The sequence below is a fragment of the Chelonoidis abingdonii genome, chromosome 4 (assembly GCF_003597395.2).
Source record: "Chelonoidis abingdonii isolate Lonesome George chromosome 4, CheloAbing_2.0, whole genome shotgun sequence".
NCBI classification, from domain to species: domain Eukaryota; kingdom Metazoa; phylum Chordata; order Testudines; family Testudinidae; genus Chelonoidis; species Chelonoidis abingdonii.
In genome coordinates, this window is record NC_133772.1 from 76,848,597 (window position 1) to 76,871,520 (window position 22,924).

Sequence of the window (22,924 nt, forward strand, 5' to 3'; positions counted from 1 at the left end):
GGGATGGACCCCAAAAATGAAACTCAGAATATGTTCAGTTTTCAAAAACCAAAACTTAAATGTTTTTTTCTATATGAAATTAAGCAAAATAATTGTTTTGTATTGGTTCATCAAAAAACTGAGAAGTTCCACAAACTGAAATACTGTTCTGATTGAAATTTTTTGCAAAAAATCCTTACCATTTTCAGTCAGTCCTAGTTCAGAGCTTTGGGAACAAGGTTCATATTATACAGCTGCAGAGTCAGTAGGGAATCTCTCACACTTATTTAATTTTTTTCTAGTGGACCCACAAAAATGGAGGCATTCTCCCCATACCCTTTACACTTTTTGGTTATAGGAGACAAGTGTCTTCAAATATTGTGGATCTGGAGTTCTTTCCCCATGAGATTGTAGCAATTTCAAGGTGAACCAAACTTTCTCTGACCTACTTTACAGCATCCGTTTTAACATTTTCTATATCAGTGGTTCTCAAAGCCGGTTCGCCACTCCAGGCCAATGAGGGCTGAGGGATTCGGCACAGGCCAAGGGATGTGCTGGCCGCCCTTCCCGCAGCCCCCATTGGCCTGGAGCGGCGAACCACAGCCACTGGGAGCCACGATCGGCCGAACCTGCGGACGTGGCAGGTAAACAAACCGTCCTGGCCCGCCAGGGGCTTTCTCTGAACAAACGGTGGACCGGCTTTTAGAACCACTGTTCAAAATGTTTCCCCTATTACAATACAATTTCCCTTCACCATAGGGCTTGATGTAAAGTGGCCTTTAATATAAAACTGCTCTAATCTGGTTAACTCCCATCAGCATTTGTTTCAGGAATCTTATTTATACTCTGCAGTTATGTTGATCTGTTCCTCTAGAACAGCCTTTTGTAGAGGGTGACTGATAATTTGAAAGTGAACTGTGGTAAATTCCTTGCTTTTTTAAAATTACGGGTTTATTTTTTGTGTCAACAGAGCTAGGACTACCTTTGATTTTGTAAAGGAGTTCATGAGGGAATGGGTGGGTGAGGCAGGGAGTTGGTAAGCAGAAAGTTTGCGGGCTAAGGAGTTTTAGTATTTTTCTTTTGTGCTCAGTGAAACAATTTCCTTTTTTTCCTTTGCATTTGGCAATCTCATTTCATGCACTGACCACAAAATTCATTGGTCTGAATTAGTGAAACCTTTTATGCTTAAACCTTTGAGCCATGTGCTAGATATTTGGAAGATGATGAAAATGCCAAGACTCACAGTATGTAATAGCTTTGGTTTGTGGTCATAACAGTTTAGATTGAGTGGAGGGGTGGGAAGGGAATTTCAGAAGCTTTAAGTCTTCATTTCTAGAGGATAATGGAACAGCACTGTTTATCCTTTTCCATAAATACCTGCCTATGGCTTTCTCCTCAGCCTCTACCATACAGTCATGAGTTTGTTTGAGCTTGTCTCTCTCGAAATATCATTGCTAAGTCCTTTAAAATTGTTATTTCTGTGTTTTTCTTTTAAAGAAAAATAATTGGATCTTAAGAGGAATGTTGTGTTTGGTGGGAAGGCTAGAGTTTGTTTGGAGAAAGGGGATCTAAAGAAGATATAAACCAGAGATACAAGCTATGAGGTATTAAGCATGCATTCCAAGAGAGAGTTGAAGAGATATACAAGGTTATAAAATACCCCCTTGTATACCAGTGTCTTTCCCTTGGAAATCTCTTAAAGCACTGAACTAGTAAAAAAATTAGGCTGGAGATGCCCAGAGCCTGCTATGGAATGAACAAATGGCACTAAATTCTGAAAGGGAGAATCAAAACCTGGCCAGAGTAAGCTCTCTGGCATGGGATACTTGAATTGCCAGCAATGCAGACTCAGCCCCCTGCTGTGCATTGTTTGGTGCTCAGTTTTTCCTCTGGTGCTTCAGTCATTCTTGGAAAATCCTTCCTAAAGGTGTCAAGAAGCATCATTATTGTGTGCTTGCTTGGATGAATGTGAGGAAGGAGATGCAGGAGAGAGAAGAGGACCTGAGAAAATGAGTGGTACAAAATACCCAGATTATCAGATCTCCTAAAGTGGCAATTTTGAATGTGAAAGCACTAGTGCTAGAGCCTTATAATTCCAAAGAGCACCCAGTGGCTGCCACCAGGGAAAGGAAAGGAAAAGCAACAGCAAATCTAAATTAACAGTTCAAGCCAACAGAAATTGCAGTTTCTGAGTCAATGAAGAAGGAATAACTTTTAAAATGGTTACACTGAAGGTTGTTCTTCGTAGACTCCAGATGTTTCAAACATAGTAAAACAAAGGAAGTGCTGGTTAAAAGAACAACATGTAAATTGCCGTTAACAATACAGATGCTTTTATTAGGTACCCTGCTCCCTCAGAGTAGATAAAATAATCCTATCACTCAGGAAGCACTTCAGTTTCTTTCTCCAATAGATTTTGGGCCAGGAGGGCATTGGGATTCATGAGAGGCAGTGATGGTGGAAAAATATTCCATTATCCTTACCCTTTGGCAAGCCTGGATAATTAATGAAACCTTTGCAAGAAATATCACTCGTTTCAATGTAATTGCAAAATAATTATCTCATATGGTAGGGGTATTAACTGTGTTGATTGATAAGGTGCAGGTAATGTATGAAACATCTGCTTCAGGAATACATGTGCTGCAACATTGTTCTAATTGGTCAGGTCAGCAGAATGCCCTACAATTAAATATATCAAAAACAGTGTCAAATGCTGGAGGTGTTTTGCCATACACACAGCATACGACATAAAGAAATCAGTCTCCTTGGGGAGGTTTCTACATGCCAGATGGGAATTCTTTGTTCACAGTGTTGTCAGTGGATAGGTGATTGAATTTTTGAGTATGGGCTTCTATACTTAACTACAGAACATTATGCACAACTAATAAAAACAGAGAGGGAAAGGCAGAGAGTGAGAAGGGATCTTCAGACTAAGGCACTGGATTGAGACTAAGGAGATCTTGGTTCATTTCCCATCTCTGATACAGAATGTGAGATCTTTTGGGCAAGTCACTTCCTTTATCTCTCTCTCTGTCTCCCATCTGTGAAATGGGAATAATAGTACTTTGTTTCTCCCACTCTTTGCTGTCCTGCCTAGTTATACTTCAGAGCATATAGTCCCTTACTATATGTTTGCATGGCACCTAGCAAAGTGGAACTCTGTCTAGAGCTGATCAGAAATTTTCCAATGAAACTAAGTGTTTTTTTGAAAACGTCAGTTCATTGAATGCAAAATTTCTTGTGAAAGCAAATCAGATTTGACAAACTTTCGCTAAATTATAGACAATGTTCTAGAGATAAAACTGTCATGAATGTCAATTTCACTCAACAGTTGCCAATCCCAGGGAACAAATTTCATTTCAGAGACTCCGTGCGTCACTGTTTCCTGAACACATTTTTGGGGGATTTCCAATAAGCAAGAATTTTTTTTAAAATGTTGTTTCATTCTGATTTAGAATACCAAAATTTCTCACACACCAGAAGTCCCAAGTTTTGAGCAGCTCTAGCCCAAACTCAGTTGGAGCCCATAGGTTCTACTAGAATACAAATAGTAACAGTAAGACAGGAAGGCCTTTTGAAGACATCTTTTGGGAAGGCGGTCAAGGAGTTATGTGGAGAAAATTAATAGAACTTGGAACAGCCAAAATGTTCCCAAAATAGATTGTTAGTGAGTAATTTGAGAAGAATTAGTTCAGTAGGGTAGAGTGCCTTCTTCCTGATCATGCTCCATGTCATGAGGACCGCTGTCGCAGTGGCTGCCATTAAAAAGTCATGGCATGCTGTTGAGTGGCATCTGAGCAAACACACGGTATTTTCCTATACATTGTGACAAAGTTCCTCCTCTACCTTGGTGGGTCCTGTGCTTATTGGCAGATTTGCTCACCTCAGTGATCTTCCCCACAGTCTGGATCAACTCCTCCTGTGTCTGATCAGGAGTTGGGAGGTTTGGGGGGAACCTGGGCCCGCCCTCTACTCTGGGTTCCAGCCCAGGGCCCTGTGGATTCAGCTGTCTATAGTGCCTCTTGTAACAGCTGCATGACCAGCTACAACTCCCTGGGCTACTTCCCCATGCCTCCTCCAAATACCTTCTTTATCCTTCACCAACAGGACTTCCTCCTGGTTATCTGATAACACTGTACTCGTAGTCCCAGCAGCGCATATCCCTCTCACTCTCAGCCCCTTGTGGCTTCTTGCTGCCCAGCTCCTCACACGCACTTCCTCTCCTTCTAGCTCCTCTCTTCCCTGACTTGGAGTGAGCTCCTTTTTAAACCCAGGTGCCCTGATTAGCCTGCCCTTGATGGCTGCAGGTGATTCTAATCAGCCTGTCTGCCTTAATTGGTTCTAGCAGGTTCCTGATTACTCCAGTGCAGCCCCTGCTCTAGTCAACTCAGGAAACAGAAACTACTCAGCAGTAACTAGTATATTTGCCTCTACCAGACTCCTGTACCACACTGGCCTGGTTCTGTCAACATATCCTCCCTTCCTGCTCTCAACACCAAGGGTTTGGGCAGCTTTGGGATGCCAGACAGTGGACACGTGACAAGCCATCGGCATTACCGTGACGGCTCCCTGCTCTGTTGTTGCACATGGAACTGGAAAGGTTGGAGGATAGACCTGGTCACCGCTTTGTGTTTTCTCCTTTTCCACTGCATCCACTTGAAGGTGCGCATGGTCGGTCACGAGGACAAATCTGCGCCCGAGCAAGTAGTAGCCAATTGGCTTCCATGGGCCCCATTTACGACAGGCACTCTCCATCCCACCCTGATATTTTTGTTCCTCGGAAGGTTTCTACTTGAGGTAGAGAATTGGGTGTTCTCCTCCCCAACCATCTGTGATTAGACGGCCCCCAACTCCTACTTTCCGGCATCTGTCTGCAGATAAATTCCTTGGTGAAATCAAGGGCATCAGTACAGGGTTACTGCAGAGGGGCATCCGTAGCGTCTGTAATGCTTACCAGATCAGGCCACGGCTTTCACTAGTCTGTTCAGGGGGGCTTTGCCCTTGGGCAAAGTGGGGGATAAATCATCGGTATACCCCCACTAACCTAGAATGGCCCGACTTGTTCTTGTGAACGCGGTCGGGGCCAATTTTGGATGCTCCAAATCGTTCACTTAAGGGTTTTTACCAGACCTTTTCCCACATGTTAGCCAAGATATTGGCCTACTGTAAACCCTAACAGCGCATTGTGGCAGGGTTTGCTGTAAGGCAGACTCACCTGAAGGTATAAGGACTGCCTGCACCTTCTCTAGATGGTTTCCCAGTCGTGGATAATGAATGACCACATCGTCCAAGTAGGCAGCAGCAAAACTGTTATGCTGGGCGTAATAGCTTGTCCATGAGGGCACTGAAAGGCAGCTGGGGCCCCATGTAGTCCAACACGGAGGACAGTATATTCGAAAAAGACTTCTGGTGTAAGAGAACGCAGTTCTTTTCCTTTTGCGTCTTCCACAAGGGAGAATCTGCCAGTAACCCCTTTGTTCAAGTCTAGGTAGTCAAGTACCGGGCATTCCCCAGACAGTACACTAGCTCATCTATGCAGGTATGGGGTACGCGTCGAATGGATACTTCATTTAGTCGCCGGAAGTCATTGCAAAACCTTGTGTGCATCAGGTTTGGGCACTAGCACAATTGCTGGACACTGGACGACACTGTGGATTCTTCGATGATCCCAACTCCAGCATTTTTTACTTCTGCTTTATTCCTCTCTTTTGGTCGCTGACACCCGTAGGGCCTCATTGTTATTCTGGCCCCCAGGGTTCGTAACAATGTTGGTGGTATGTCTCGTGTTCGACCCGGTTTGTTGAGAAACGGTCGTAAGAACGTATGTCCATCATCTCAGACACCTTATTCTTCTGGTCTGGTGTGTAAATCGGGAGACCACTCACCTGTTGGAAGGCTTGTTTTTCCTGGTTAGGTCTTTTCGGATATATGCTGCCTGTTGTGCATCCAGGGTTTCAAAGATTGATGTGATAAATCTTTCTTGTTTCGGTGTCTGGCTGCACACCTTGTAGGTTACTTCCCCACGGTTCACCACCTCAAGGCCCCTGCATTGGCAGAAGCTTGCTTTTCTGCGTGGGTACACCCACATCACCCGATCCCTGACTGGAACTGTCAGACTTTGCCTGGCAATTGTAATAGTTCTCTCGGCCTCCTGTGCCTTTCCAAATTTTCCCGTATAATAGGGTGACACAGGCTATCCGGTCTCGCATCTGTATTACATGTTCTATTATATTTCTCCCCTCATTGTTCTCTTCCAAATTCTCTTTGGCGATATCTAGTATGCCACAGGGGGTGTACGTCCTATAATACTCAAAGGGAAAACCCAGTTGAGCTTGAGGTACCTCTCCGGATAGCGAACATAAGTAGGCAGTAGATTGTCCCAGTCCTTCCCATCCTGAATTACCACCTTCCTTATCAAGCCTTGAGGGTTCGATTAAGCCTTTCTACCAACCATCAGTCTGCGGATGGGAAACTGAAGTTCTCAGGGACTATATTTGGAGCAACGTACAGAGCGTCCTATTAGTTGACATAAATGGGTTCCTTGGTCTGTTAAATCTCCTTTGGTAGCCCCACTCGACAAAGATCCCCACCAGCTCTTTGGCTATCGTTTTAAGGCTGTGTTCCGCAGGTGGACAGCTTCTGGGTACGAGCAGTATAGTCCAAAACAACAAGTATATATCGGTGTCCCAAGCCGTCTTCTCCAGGTCCCACTAGGTCCATGCTTTCGCTCAAAGGGGACCTCTATGATGGGAGAGGTACTAAAGTGCCCTCAGTGGGCGGAACTATGCAGCTGACACTCCGGCAGATGCACAGTACCTTCACACTTCTTCATGTACTCCAGGCCAGAAGAACCGTCGTAGACTCATGCAAAGGTCTTCGCTACCCCAAGTGTCCCCCAAAAAGATGACTTGCGCAAGACTTTAATACAGTGTTCTAGTGTTTTTGCGGTACTAAGATCTTGCTGTTACCTTCTGCCCCTGTACTGATGCAACTCAGTATAAGAGATTCTTCTTCATTATGAAGTAGGGTCCTGGTCCCTGTGTTCTCCCTTCCACGGGGACCCCATCTATTTCAGTCACCTCCTTTCTAATGTTGTACCTTGGGTCTTCAGCCTGGTCCCGTCCAAAATTTCCTCTTCCGGGGCTAATCTGCCTAAGATCTAGGGGCCCAGTCTCTGTTGCCTCTACTGGTTGAGAAGCATTAGGGTGAGGGTCAGACTCAGGAGCTTCTCCCTCCTGGGTGGCCTCCTTTTCAGCCGCTCGGTCCACCTACCTGCGAGAGCGACCCTCTGGCTTTTGGACCAGTATTCGGGTTCCCAAGGCCTTAGCTGCCCTCCTTTCCCTTTTCGACTTTCTACCATGCCTGGGAATGGAAAATAAATTTGGGGATATTTCAGAGAAGACTGGGGGTTGACAGTCTACTGTGGATGCCTCACTAACTTCAGGATTCCCCTCTTTCTCCAGTCCTCCTACTGGGAGTAAGTCTCCAAACCGTGGGAAGTCCCTCCCTATGAGCACAGGGTATGGGAGTTTAGGGACTACACCTGCTGCTACCTCAGTAGTGTTCCCCTGAATCTGAATTTTTCCTGGGATGGTGGGGTAAGAACCAACTGTCCCATGGATGCATGTTATCCCTGTACGCTTAGCCCGCAGCAGCTGACTACACTTCACAAGCTTCCCCAAGACAAGCGTGATAGCACTCCCCAAATCAACCAGTGCTGTGGTCTGTACCCCATTTAGCTTTACTGGTCTGGAATACATATGTGGGGTTAGTGAGATCCCCACAAGGTGGATTAGGGAGCATGGGTCTGCCCAGTTCCCCAAGTTACACTGCATCGGCTCCTCAGCATTGGGACACTGTGCAGCTATATGTCCCCACTCCCCGTACGCATAACACCTGTATGGGGCCTTACGCATTCCCCAGTCTCTTGGTTTGGGCAGTCTAACATCTCGATCCTCTTCTCTCTCAGAGCTCTGACTCTTTGTGGCTTCTGGTGGGCCTTCAGCCCCTCTCTTTTTCCACCTGGGCCCTCCTGGTGGCCCCGTCACTCGAGCTCTAGGGCTTCGTGCTGCTCGTTAACCCAGGGTGCCTCTTCCTTAACTGGTCGGGTCAGCTCCCTCGCTGTCCTTGGCCTTTCTACCAGTGCAACAAGCTCATTGTAGGTGGAGGGTTCGTTCTGGCTTACCCAGGCATGAAGGTCTGGCAGAAGTACCCTCATGTATCAGTCGATGACCAGAACCTCTAGTATCTCTCCTGGACTCCGGGACTCCGTTCGCAAACACTTTCGTGCGAGATGGATGAGGTCATACAATTGGGACCGTGGAGTTTTATTTTCCTGGTACCTCCACTCCTGATACTACTGGGCCCGCACTGCAGTCGTTACCCCAGATCCGGCCAGGATCTCTGCTTTCAGCTGGGTGGTAGTCTGCTGCAGCCTCTTCAGGTAGATCATAGTAGCCTTCTGGGCCTCCCCACACAGGAATGGGGCAAGGATGCCAGACCACTGATCTCGAGGCCAGGCCTCCCGTAGGGCTGTCCTCTCAAAGGCCAGAAGGATATGCCTCTACATCATCTCCCGTGTCATTTTCTGCAGCCAATGGCTGGCCCGTATGATCTGCGTCCTCTCATGGCCGTGGGTTCAGCTCTGTAAGGATCTTTACCTGGGTCACCAGTTCTCGCAACATAGCTCGGTCTTGAGAAGCTTGGTCCATCAGCAGGCGATTAGTCAGCCTGTCTGCCTTAATTGGTTCTAGCAGGTTCCTGATTACTCCAGTGCAGCCCCTGCTCTAGTCACAGGTACAGGGAACAGAAAACTACTCAGCCAGTGACTAGTATATTTGCCCTCTATCAGACTCCTGTACCGCACTGGCCTGGGTCTGTCACAGCATAGAATAGGAAATTGCATTCTTAGACGCTGCTGAGTGGTAATGGGTGAATAATGTAGTCTTTTTAATGGCAAGAAGCCTAGGGAGATGCTGTAGGGTAAAGGAAGTGGACTTGTTCAGCACCTGATCAAGTAGGTTGTGGGTCATCTGTTCACTATTATCTCCCTCTCTGCCCTCTCTGAAACTCATTTTCATTTCTCTGATACAGGGATGGTCAAAAACAAAACTTCATGGCTACTTTCCTTTTCAATAAAGTATAAAGTGTGCTACATGGAAACTATGAGTTTGATTCTGCTTCTCACACTGGTCTTACACCAGGTTACCAACTCTGACTTCAACTGAGTTGTTCCTGGTTTGCGCTAAGAGCAGAATCAGGCCCTGCAGCTTGTGTTGTAGTATGTCGGGCATCCAGACTGCTGGGACCATGACAGAGCATTGCAACAAGGGGCTTATGGTCTCCATGGGCTCAATTGTCATGTAAAAGAGGCGGGTTGCTATTACCTGGTCCATTTTATGCTGGATAGGTGTAAGCCTATGGGCACATTACCAGCATCACCTTCAGTTGGGCAAAATATGTTTTTGCCCAGTGTCTGATCTGCAGCTGCTGCTGCATATGCCTCTGCTGGGAACTTCATGTCTTGTACCAGGTCTGGAACGCCAATGAGTTCATATCAAGCTGTTAATGTCTGTGTGTGGGGGAGAGGTTTATTCCTCATTACTGACCTGATAGAAAGATAATTCCTCAGCTGTTCCTCCAACATGTGGGATTTTACCCACTTAATTAACTTCCTATCTTGTTAAAGTGGCTCCCCAGGAGCTGTGTACAACTTGTGTTCAAGGGCTTTTCTCATGTTCATATCAAAGGTATCCAAGTCCCTAAGGCTGGTGCAAGGCCTTTGAAGTGGGTGGTGCTGCTGCAGAGGCCAAGTGTTTTCTTGTGTTCTGATAGCAAGCTGTTGAAGAGGAGCCAAGTCTGTTTTATGTCATGTCTGACACAGAGGTGAGATGCCCCACCCCTGCACCCCCAAAGGAAATAAACGGAAACTAGTGACATTGGCCAGATGAACCACTTCATGCAGAGTGCCTGGTGGCATGCTTTAAAATGCAGAGCTACCACATACTCATCAACCTTTTGGCATATTGGTGAACTGTCTATGTAAATAAATACACACTTCAAACCAGGAGCGGACAGCTTTTTACCATGTTTCAGGCTGAGATGTTGATTTATGATACCGCTCATCTCAGCATCTGTCAAATTAGTGCCAAGACCGTGGCTGTATCTTAGCTGTATTTAATGTACAGAGATTTACGTCATGGTAGCTGTAAAATGTAATGAGAAATTGGCTGGTTTTACATCTGTTTGGTGTTGCTCACGATTTATAGGAACATTCAACTTAGATGTTTCTTTCATCGTCATCATCCTCTCTTTCTTTCTCTCACATTCTCTATTCATTCATTGTGCCTGGTTAATTGTGTTTATATGTCCATGTGCATCATTGTGGAAGTATAGAGGGATCAGAAAACCCTGCAAGCAAGGCATCCACCCCACAATGCCACACAGCTAACAGATGGTGGCAGGAGAAGGATCTGTGAACAGGGCTGAATAAAACTTCTTATCTCCAGTAGTGAACCAAGCTGCGCTCTTTAAACCAACACAAGATTCTGAGCCACAGAGAAAGAGGAGCACATATGAGGAAATTTCACTGAGGAGTGTACAGAAGAGGGATTACTTCTTACTCCCCTGATGTCACAACTGGTAGACAGGATCTGTAGAGTCTGCACATGGAGGGGGCATCTGCTCACTGTCACACAACACTTCGATGTTAGGGTGAGATGGGCACTGAACCGAGAGAGAATGATGGATCTGCTTCTACATACACCAATCCAGTGCCAGTGCCCTTATAGACTGCAAGATGTAGGAGCTAATTTCATCCTGGTGAAGGAGAACTTTTCCTCATCCCCTCTGGGCACTTAGGCTTCAGGCTAGGACACAGGATTTGAGAGAGAGGGTACAGCAGCAAGAAGCTACAAACTGGTGTCTACTGTCCAAACTGGGGCTACAGCATGAAACTAAATTCCTAGTGCACTTACCAGACCAGACAGTACAATGACTGCATTTAATTATCAAAAGTGACAAATGGCTATAAATGGAATTGTAGATATCAGCAAGATGAAAGTGTGTAGAGGCTGCAGAGGAGTTTGAGTGAGTGGCAGACCTACTGTCGGTGGCTTCCTATCTTCTTGTAGTACTAACATCACCATGTTGCCAGATTTATTATAGGTGGGCTGGGAGTAAAGGGATGAAATTAATGTGAAGAAGATGTAGACAGTTTATATGAGATGTCCCTAATCATGAGATCTGTTAGATTTCGCAATGGTCTGGCAAATGAAAGAAGGGTAATCCCATTTCTTCCACTGTTCAGAACTGGATTGGACCAAATATTGGACAAAGAAGGGCACAATCTTTCATTGGCTAGGAAGGATGGGCTTGGTGAACTAATCAGTCCTTTCTGTCTATAATATTCCATGATCAGGTGGATAGGGGGAATGTGGTAGACATAAAATATCTGGACTTCAACACAGTCCCACATGACATTGTGATAAGTAACCTGGAGAAATCTAGACTCGACAGAACTACCATTAAGTGGATACATAACTGGTTAAACAACCACAAACAAAGTGTAACTATTAATGGAATGATGTCGGATTGGAGGGAAGTCTCAAGTGGCGTTCCACTGAGATCTGTTCTGGGTCTGGTGTTTAATATCTTTATTAATGACCTGGATGACCTAGAGAGTATACTGATGAAGTTTGCAAATGACACAAAACTAGGGGGGTGGCCATTATTTTGGAGGATAGAGCTAAAATTCAGAGGGATCTTGAGGAATTGGAGAGCTGGCCTTTAGACAACAAAATGAAATTCAACAAAGACAAATGTAAGATATTACACTTAGGGAAGAAAAAACAAATGCACAAATACAGAATGGGGGAAAACTGGCTTGGCAGCAGCACTGCCAAAAAGAATCTGGGAGTTGTGGTGGATCACAACCTCAATGTGAGTCAGCAATGTGATGCTGTTGTAAAAAAAGCAAATGCAATTTTAGGTTGCATTAACAGAGGCATAGCATGCAAGTCACGGGTAGTAATAATACCATTGTACTCTGTGCTGGTTAGGCCTCAGCTGAAGTACTGTGTCCAGTTTTGGTCACCAGTGTATAGACAGCATGTAGAGAAACTGGAAAGGATCCAGAGGTGAGCGACAAAAATGATCAAAGGGATGGAATGCAAACCATATGAGCAACAGCTGAAGGGACTGGGTAGGTTTAGTTTGGAAAAGAGGAGATTAAGGGGGGATATGATAGCTGTCTTCAGATACTTGAAAGGCAGCCATAAAAAGATGGAGAAAAGTTGTTCTCCTTTACCACAGAGGGCAGGACAAGATGGAATGTGTTCAAATTACAGCATAGCAGATTTAGATTAAATCTCAGAAAAAAGTTCCTAACTGTAAGAACGGCAGGACAATGGAACAGACTCCTCGGGAGGTTGCGGAAGCTTCTTCACTGGAGGCTTTCAAAAGGAGGCTGGATAGCCATCTGTCTTGAATGGTTTAGACACAACAAATCCTGCATCTTGGCAGGAGGTTAGACTACATGACCCTTGTGATCCCTTCTAATCCTATGATTTGAGATGACTGAAGATACATGAATAAATGTCTCTCACGAGAACACATACAACTCAAAATATAACATTAGTGACCCTAACTATGTTACAGCCCTGTGCTTCTGTTTCTAATGGTGCATTGGTTGAAATGGCCTCAGACAATGAAGAGTTGTTACCTACAAGGGCAGCACAATACCTTCCTAATGGAAAAGGAAAATTGTTACTAAAAATGTCACTGAATCAAATTTTTGATGATTCATGGTAATTTGTGCACCTGCCTATGACACCTTCCATCAGATAGTCTCACTTTATAAACATGAATAAATTAGCCCCTCAAGGGGCAGGAAAATATCCCTATTGTACATTTGAAGAAACAGAGTTTAAAGAGATTAAAGGAGTAGATTTCCATGGACAATCTACTCATGTGCCTGGACAAAATTGCACACACAAGCACCTATGCTTACACTTTGTACGTGCAACCAGCTGCACTCATGTCAATACTTCTTTTCTCCCTTTAAATAGTCTAGCACTTGCATAGGTGCATCTGTTTGGAACATATAGCAGCCTTAGGTGCTTGCATCTGTGAAGTGCAGGGAACAAGTATGTATGTGTACATATGTGAAAGATGGGGGAGATTTAGCTGAAAATGTATTCCTAATTGACTTGCTAGGGTCACATAGCAAGCCAGTGTCAGAGCCAAAAATAGAAGCCAGACTTCCTGACCGTTTGTGTAGCGGTTAGACCAGGGGCTATGCTACCACTCTACGATTGCTGAATTAACAACATAGGAGGTGTTGTGTCACAAGTCTGGCTATGTCAGACTGGTCCCAACGTTTAGAGTTCTGGTTTCCTACTTCCATCCTTTTTTAAATCTGGGAAGTATGAAATAACACTGGGGAAGGCAAAGATGTTGTAGGGGGTGGAGGGGAGAGCTGCTGATCCCAGTGTGCATGATAGGGATCTAATTGAACGCGGCCTGGCATGACATTAGCACTCACCAGCTTGCTGAACACTAATGACATTTACATTTTGCTGGCGAGCAAAATAAATGCTGTGCTAGCTCATGCTGGCTGGCTCATTCAGAAAGCACAACAGGGAACGGAGGCTTGGCATGCTGTGCAGCACCCCCATCTCAGTGTGCTTCACTGGGATTGTCTGATGGGTGATTGAAAGGAGTTTGTCATCTATTTTTTCTCCTAAACCATAAATGTGTTTATTACACATTCGGACCTCCAATGCTGTAAGAGGCTAAAACTCCAGACCAGCATGTGACATCTGGCACTTGAAAGGGCACAGGGGATGCCAGAGCTGTGCTAGTCAGACGAGAGAGGTGGTGAAGGGGGAATGTGAGGAGAGAGAGAAGCCCTGTAACCACTCTGGCATAGGTTTGTGTTGCACCAGTTCCTGTCTGAATCCCATCTGTCAATGAGAGTGCGATCCAGACCCAGTGTTGCTCAGCAGAGCAACTACTTTGTATGGTATGTACTGCTCCTCCCTCTCTGCCCAGCATTCTGCTGACTTCTCCGAGGGGAAGACCGAGAAGATCTGGTATGACCTTTCTCTACCTGCTCCTCTCCCAAGGGCCCTTCCTCCTTTACCCCAAACACTGACTACAAGGTCTTTTGTTTGTTCACTATGTACACCCCCTCCAACTTTTCCTATGGAACCCATCCTCTCCTGGCTAGTCACGTATCTTTGTCCATTCTCAATGCCTCCCCACACCTTCGCCATTCACTTGCTGCTGTCTTCTTACCATTTATAAATACTACTTCTCTGAAACACACAGCCAGAAACTTGCCAATCTGCCTTCCATCCTCCCCACACCAGTGAAACTTCTGTCAACAAGGTCTCGAACAGTCTCTCCCTGGGCAATCCTTGTGCCACTTTCTCTGTCCTCCTCCTCCTTGAACTTTCTGCAGTGTTTGATGCTGCTGATCACTTCTTCCTCCTGATAGCCCCTCCTTCTTTGGCTTTTGCAGTCTCCTCCTCCCTTGGTTCGACTCTTCATAGACTTTAAGGTCAGAAGGGACCATTATGATCATCTAGTCTGACCTCCTGCACAATGCAGGCCACAGAATCTCACTCATCCACTTCTATAACAAACCGCTAACCTATGTCTGAGTTATTGAAGTCCTCAAATTGTGGTTTGAAGACCTCAAGCTGCAGAGAATCCTCCAGCAAGTTGACCTGCCGCCCCCATGTTGCCAGGGAAGGCGAAAAAAACCTCCAGGCCTCTGCCAGTCTGCCCTGGAGGAAAAATTCCTTCCCGACCCAAATCTATGGTGATCAGTTAAACCCCTAAGCATGTGGGCAAGACTCACCAGCTAGCACCTAGAAAGAATTCTCTGCAGTAACTCAGATCCCCAGCCCATCTAACATCCCATCACAGACCACTGGCATTACTTACCTGCTGATAATCAAAGATCATTGCCAAAAATTTAGGCTATCCCATCATACCATCCCCTCCATAAACTTATCAAGTTAAGTCTTAAAGCCAGATACGTCTTTTGCCCCCACTACTCCCCTTGGAAGGCTGTTCCAGAACTTCACTCCTCTAATGGTTAGAAATCTTCGTCTAATTTCAAGTCTAAACTTCCTAGTGTCCAGTTTATATCCTACTTCTAAATGGCTCTTTCAGCATCTTCTTGGCAGTTCCCCCTCCCCTATTTTCTGTGTAAGTTGCACAGTGTTTTGTCCTGGGACACCCTGTCTCTTCTAACTCTATACCTTATCCCTGAGAGACTTTATCCATTCACAAGGATTCAGCTTTTATTTCTTGTCCTGTTTCTCTCTAGCCAGTCTGTCTCTCCATCACCTCATCCTGGATGGCTCACTGGCAGTTCTAATTTAACATGGATAAAAACAAGCCCCTTAGTGTTCTTCCCAACCCCTTGCTTCACTTTTGCCCTTCTCCACTGTTGTGGACAGAAGGTCTCCTCCAGGTCACATAGCATCACTACTCTGGGGTCATCTTTGACTCCACCCTCTCTGCCTTTCTACACATCCCGACTGTTATCAAGTCTTGTCACTTCCTCACAACCTATTGACAATCTGCTCCCTCCTTTCTGACCCAGTGGCAAAAGCTGTTCCTCCTTGATCACTATAGCCTCTTCCTCTCCAACCTCCTTGTCATTCCTGTCACTCCACGTCAATGCATCCAAAATACAGCTGCTAACATCATCTTCCTTGCCTAATCAGAGCATCCCTCTTTCAGTGCTCCCTTTGTCCCTCTGCCTCTTCACTGAGTTTACATTTCTTGTCTTCATCTTTCAAATGTCTGTCCCAGCCTACATCTTGGATCTCATTTACTGTGTCCTCATTTCTTTCACTCCACCAGCCATGCTGGCCTTGATGCTGCATTCTTTCCTTTCATCCCCACCTTCCTGCCTCTTTCCATGCTGCCTGTATGCCTGGAGGTCAGGGAATCCTCAATGCCATGTGACTCCGTGAATGCACTAACCATGAAACCCTATGTAACCTCTGTGGAGGCTGCTCTGTGCCTGAAGAATCAGTAAAAGGTGAAGAGCAACTCTGTTGCTGCTTCAGAGCCTTGGTGGACAGATTCCTCCTTCTCCGTAAAGGGCCCACTATGCCCAGGCTAGCTACTTAGGCATGGCATTGAGGAGTGAGAACGGATTGCTCCTTGGGGAATTTGCAGCATATATGCCTGGAGAAGTTTGTGTGTTTTCATTGAGCTCATTCAGGCACGCAGGGAACTTTTGACTAGCGGCTGCATAAGCAGAAGTGACTAAATGAAGCCTGAAATCTTCTCCCAGTTCCTGACACTCTGGTATATTTTGTTTGTTTGTTTGTTGTTCCTGACAGGTCAGCCAGCCCAGTATCACCAGAAGGTTGCTGAAGCAGGAGATCTTGATTGATGCATGCTTACCTCAACCTGACTTCTGGAAAAGAACAAGTATTGTGCTGAGAGCCTGTCACTGGGAAACAGGTAAGAGAGCCCGCTCCTTTAGCGCTTCTAACTCTGCTGGCACCAGGCTGAGGCTCTGGCCAGTGTTTGTTTACTGTGCTGCTTTCAGCTGAGGAATCTTCCCTGGTTTGTTTCTAGAGGGGCTGCACCACCATGAAACTCTGCATTATGCTGACTCATGGAAACTGGAGCTAGAAAAGATGGTGCCTTCTAGTCCAGCCCCCTAATCCTCAGATAGGCCAACATAGCTCCCTGGCAGTGTATTCCCCTGTTTTGTTCTAAATGATGGGATTTTCCTTATTTCCCTTGAGACACTATTCCAGAGTCTAATGGAATTAATCTGCTTACTTACCTCTTAACCCCTGGCCACTGCAGATGCAATTAGTAGCAGGTGATGGGAGGACTCCATTTCCTGCACTGTATTGAGAAGGCTGGCCACATGCAGCTCCTTGTTAGAAGCACCATAGGGCTGCACTAGCCATGTTTGGCTTAGCATAAGAGTGCCGAGGGTGATGTTTTAGACCATAAAATTTGGTGCCCTCTGCTGGGTATCTTGTATCTCCCTGTAGTGACTAGTACCCACAGACTTTTCTCCTTGGGAACACAGGAGCATTTTGATCCATCATTATTCAGGGCCTGGCAGGGCAGAGAGTTGTGTTAGATGCCTGTAGGAAGAACAATATTGCTGGAAACTAAAGAGGAATGCAAAGCTGTTGTGTTGTCTTCTCTCGCTGGAGACTATCTGGGGCTGTTTTGTCAGTGGCACTAGAGCACTCTGGTGCTGGACTCTGAGCTGAATTTCAGTTTCTCTGGACTGTATGAATTTGGTGTCCTTGTACCTGGTTTGTCATTGCTGGAGGATCTCTGTGTCCCTCTGTATACTGGCCCCAGGCCTTTCTTAGATGAATGCTATAGCCTCTGGCAGTATTTACTGAAGGGACTTGGTGGAAGAAGCAGTTGAACATATATTTAGAGAAATTAGAACTAGAACATCCCTAATAGATCTTGTTTAGACTACCCTCTCCCCCTTTCCCCCACGCAAAGGCCAACAAAGGGTCCTTCCTTACAGACCTCACCAGAACACTCCAATCTAGTTTTAGATAATCCAGTGGAGGAGGCTCCCAGCATTACCCTTGGAAACCGTTCAACATCCTAAGTGATCCTCCTGAAAGGAAGCTTTTCCTGGTAGTCAGCCTATGTTTTCCATCCTTTACCCTGGTGTCCCTTTTTCTGTGTTTTCAGGGAGTATAGACTGTCAAAGCTGAGTTACCCTCTGTGAGTAGAGAGCAAAATTTTACTCTGGTTGCTTCATGTCATTGGGAGGTTTGGGGCCAATTTCAGTAGCTGGATCAATCACTTTCTTTCTAAAGCATCTGGACTGATTTAACAAACACCAAGTAAGCCACTGATACCAAGATTTATTGGCGAAGACAATGTAACGTAGCCTATAAAATGTTTACTATAATGACTGTACTTATCAGCACAGTATTTTCTAAGCCTTGGGGATAGAGTTACATGGATTTAGTGTTTGGAGGGGAAGAAGGGTTGCCTGTTGAGTCCAAAACCAAATTACCCATTGATTTTAAATGCTATAACCAATTCCTTTTCAGCTGACTTCTACTTGGAGGTTGGCTGCTGCATCTCTTAGAGGAGAGGAAAGCATCTGCATCTGGGATTTTCCTTCCTTGGTATCCCTGCCAGACTTAACTCCTTTGTGAGTTTCAGAAATCCTAGGAAGACAAATTGCATAGGATATGCCACATGTACTCTCCCAGTCTCTCACACTTATCTTGCTGCTGCAAGGACTGCATTAGAGTTGGTGTTGTGGAGTACAAGGCACACTCAAAATACAAATCACGGTGGTGGTCCTCTGAGAAGCTGCATTTCTCCATGTGGAAGCCATTGATCCTTCTTAGTGCAGTCACACACTCCCCCACACAAAACAACAACCCCACATCAGGGGAAATGGATAGTGGGGACCAGTAGAGAGTCCCTTGTTTTTACTCCACCACCCAGCCTCGCCTACTGTTTGAGACTCCTTACAGGGCACTGCTAAGCATATGGAGAAAGCAGCATCTTGCTAAATTAATTCAAAAGATTGATTTTTATAGTCAGCTTCTTTCCATCTCTTCATGAGATTTGTTCTGCTTTTGTGCATGGAATATGTAGACAAGAGGGATCAAGGTGGATTTCTTTTTTTCTTTCTTTCTGTCTGTGTGTGTGTGTGTGTGTGTGTGTGGTGTACGTACAGTGCATGCAATGGATTTCACCTTGGGTCTCTAGTCCCAGTTTAGTTGATCATGCTAAGTAACAGAACGTATTAAAGCTCAGCTGCAGTGTTAAGAGCAAAGGCTGCTACTGTGAATTTTCCTGTAACACGTTTGTACCCAGTAAAGATTCTCTTTGTCTTTCATTGTATCTTGTTTTAGAGATAAGCAGGTGGCAGGACATTGACACAGTGACCAACTTGCACTTCCTTCGCTTTGCTCCCAGCTTAGAGGTCCTTAACAACCATTTCCAGAATTGAGGGACTCTTGTTATAACTGGGTTCTGCCTTTGCAAAGAACTTGCCATCTGTTTGTATGATGATCTTCACTTTCATTAGGTTAGGCTCAGACCTTTGGGTGGAATGAAAGCTGGGTTTGGAGAGCTAGCAAGGCTGAGTGAAGTGCCACTGAGCCAAGCATTACCTGTTACTCAGTTCGCCTTAGCTGCAAACAGTGGTAGAAAATGAAGTGTGTGAAAAAGGATAGATGTAGTCCCGTGTCCTTGGCTAACAAAGGAAGCTGAGGGTTTACACTGAAGACTATGGATGCCTCCCCTACCCTTGTTTTGTTTGTAAAACTGCTTGAGACTGAAGTCTTATGTGGTGCAATTTGGTGGCTTGTGCCAGTTTTGGCTCTCTGCTTATCTGCACATCCTGTGCTCTCTCGATTCCATTCAGTGACCAAGGCTAGTTCCACTAGCACTGGATCAACCCCACTTCCCCAGTGACAACACAGAGTATGTCTTCACTGCAGAATTAACTCTATTGTTTGGCATCCAGGCCAAAGTCTGGTTTTAAAGCTCCACTAAATTAAAGTGAAAGGGTTTTGTGTGTTGGAGGAGTGGAGGGTTAAGGACAATACTCAAGTAAGAACTCAGGCTAACTCTTCAGTGATGGTGTATACTAAGGCTGTGTCTGCACTGCAGAGTTAACCTGGGAGATGGGCTCATGGGTCTTAGCACCCCAGATGAGCCTTTCCCAGGTTTGAGTGCTCCCATGGCAAAGTCCTAACCACATGACTGTGCTCTCACTGTTTCAGCACTTGCCTGTGTGTGTGTGTGTGTCTTTGAGTTGAGATGCTATGGGATTTTTTCCCCAATCAGTTGCGTCAATTGCGGGAGAACTTTTCCGTCCTTTGAGGGAGTGTCATGGAGTTGCTGGCCTCTTAAAGCAGAGTTTGGTCCCAGGCTACCCATGATGAGCTAGTTTAAGAGGAACCGGCCTATCTTGGTAGTTAATTGAATAATGAGCCTGATAAAACAAGCATCAGGGATCAGTTGCAGGGAGGTACTCAGAGAGAGAGAGAAGCTCTCCTAAGGAAGAGTAGCTCCAAGAGACCATAGTCCCTGGAGCACAGGGTTGTGCAATCCCTGAGCCAGCAGGAGTGACTACAGGCCAGAGAGGTCAGGATTGAAAAGCAGAGGCCCCCAGGATGACAGCTGTGCAGCCCCTGAGCCCAACGGAAGAGAATTTATTTCAGATTATATGTATTAAATAAAGTAGAGCCCCAGCAGGGGAATTTTTTCTTACACCCTTTTGGATTGTGTGGAGGTCTTACGGGCCTCTGAGAGAAGGGAAACTGAGGCAGAGAGTGCCCACAGTGTTACATTAGGTCAGATGGGAGCACTACAAGACAAGCATATCCTGTGAGAGGAGAATTTTTGAAAGGCCATTGGAGGACTGTCTGCAAAGGAGTGATTTAGCCTGTGTCCTCACCGCACAGTGGGTAGTTTCCAGTCACTTGAATTGGAGCTGGATTCTCACCTACCCCCAGCTGGGTCAGATAACCGGATCTGAAAACACCTCCAAACCCGGGACAGAGGTTTTTTCTGTGCAGACAGGAAGTGAGACTAGGGGTAAGAACCAGGTAAGAGTCTAACTTAATTCTGCATAGCCATAACCATAATGTTTTCATACCATATCCTTTCCCTTTGAAGGGAAGCAGATAGAGTGCTTGAACAGTCAGCAGAAATCACAGACAGCTGTGATATTTAGCTGCTGAGTCCTATCTGGCATGACAAGAACAATTTTGAAATACTGAGAAGGACTTGTAGCACCTGCTCAATCAGAAAGGGGGATGGGTGAATGAGTCAAGCTCAGGAGAACATGTACATTAACTAGGGAGCAGTGGTGACAGGTGGAGAGACAATCCCTGTGTTTTCTTGGGCAGGATTGGCTTGCTGATGAACAAGAATCGCTTGCTCTGAAGAAACAAGTCCCAGCCCAAACAAACCCATTAAGTGATGCATATAAAACACATTCAAAGCAATATTCGCATAAATAAATCTGAATCCCCTGACTCCTGAAAAGAGCAGGAGAGCATGGAGGGGGAAATATGTAATCAGCTTTAAGAACTCAGGGTTTTAGGCAGTTATTGGATCTGTCTGTATGTGTTTGGTACTCCCCCTCTCCCTCCCCCCACCTCCCATAAAAATAGTCAGAATACAGTCGCCAATACTTCAAGTGCAGCTTTCTAGTGTTACCAGCCATTCTGGCTTTTCCTGAGACTGCTGATTGCAATGGTGTGAATACATCCAGCTGCTAGGATGTGAAAAGCTCTTTAAATAACTTTTTGGGGTCCATTCGTGACCTTCACATTGTGATATTCAATTGTAACCTTAACTGTATCGAGATTAGAACATATTGCAAATAGAAAACCTTTCCATGATTTTTTTTGAAAGAAACAAATATTTTTCTTTACTTTGGGGAGGGAGAGTGTCTTTCACTGTAAAACTTGGGCGGGAGAGGGATGGTTACTTTAGAAAACAGTTTCTCAGTTTGGGGTTTTATGTTGAAAAACTAGAATTTTTCAAAATTTATGAAAATGTGAAAATTTGCCTTGAGAAGAGAGGCCATTTTTGTCTCTAAAACTAACTAACTAAATAAATAAAATTCAAGCAAAAATTGTTGACCACCCTCAGTCATGGTACCATGAAGAGTGAATTTCTCTGATAAGACTAGCAATGTGTGGTTTTTGTTTGTTTGTTTGTTTGTTTTTTGTAATTCATAGCCCTATCCAGAATGGGTCTGTAGACTCTGAGGAGCCTACAGAAATGTACCACCTGTGTCTGTCTATTGGTTTTATAAAAGGGAGTGGGAGTGGAGACGTTGCTAGTAACAAGTTTGGATGGGGATCTTATTCCCTATTTCTCTCTGGACAAGGGGCTGAGTCGGTGGGGAAGACTGTGGTACTCTTCTATCAACAAAATGAGTTCCGCCCATGTGAGTCACCAAAATAAATCATTTGCTCACAGTAAATTGTGCTGCTGTTCAAAATATGGTTGTGCCTGCTCTCTGAGCTCTACTGGGCTTCTTGAACTTTGCTGCCCCTCTGTGGGACTTCAATGCACCCGTGGGCTCTGCTCGAGACCTTGGGTTTAGCTTCTTCTTGATTGGGGTTGGGGGAAATAAGTGTTGGTATCTCCCACTTATAGAATCAAAACGAAACATTGCTCACAGTGAAGCATGCAGAACTGTGACCCTCATGTGCCTTTCTCACATGAGCAATGAAATAGTTAACAATTTTGACATTTGAATGATTGTCATTGGGCATCTGAGTTAACACCTATTGGGATAAATGGGGCAATTCACATCTCTTGGAGCTATTGTTCCCATCTCTCTGCAGATTCTTGTAGACCATCTCTGCATTTCTACTGAGTTCACATTTGTGAGGTTTTCACAACCAGGACAACTAGAGGCTCTTTATGTAAATGAAAGCTGAGAGCAGAGAATAAGAGTCACTTCAGAGACATGCCTATAGGGAGTACAGCTATGTACCTGCTCAATCTTCTCTGAAAATTCCCTTAATAGCCAACAAGACATTCATAGGCTCTTGACCCTCACACTGTTAGCAGCTGCCCACGCTCTGGAGATTTTGGATGAGTCTTCTTGCCTATGGAACTGGGAGCTCGCATGGCATTTTTTAAATGGGAGTAAATGAGGAAGAAGTAATTTGTCTCTAGAAACCTATTTATTAACAAAGATAATGTTTCTAATACCATGTGTTAATAAAATCATTTCAGTCTGATTATATCCTGTGCAAAGTGTTTTGTCAAGTAGAGTTCCACAAAGTTACAGCATTGGAAAGCAGAACTTCCTTTCACATCATGCTGCATCCTGGGGGAGGCTGCAGGGCTGCTGTCACTCAAGAGAATTAATAAAGGCTTTGGATTCCTTATTTTGTGATCTGTGCAGGCAGATTTGCTT

The 22,924-nt window shown here is 45.1% G+C and overlaps 1 protein-coding gene across 1 annotated transcript in view; it reads left to right on the forward strand.

Annotated features, from left to right (window-relative positions):
- TSPAN18 (tetraspanin 18) overlaps positions 1-22,924 on the forward strand; it is a 215,321-nt gene that overhangs the window by 91,040 nt on the left and 101,357 nt on the right. Inside the window, exon 2 of the mRNA XM_032783426.2 lies at positions 16,350-16,473. The gene's annotated coding sequence lies outside the window, so the exon portion shown is untranslated. The remainder of the gene's footprint in view (positions 1-16,349; positions 16,474-22,924) is intronic.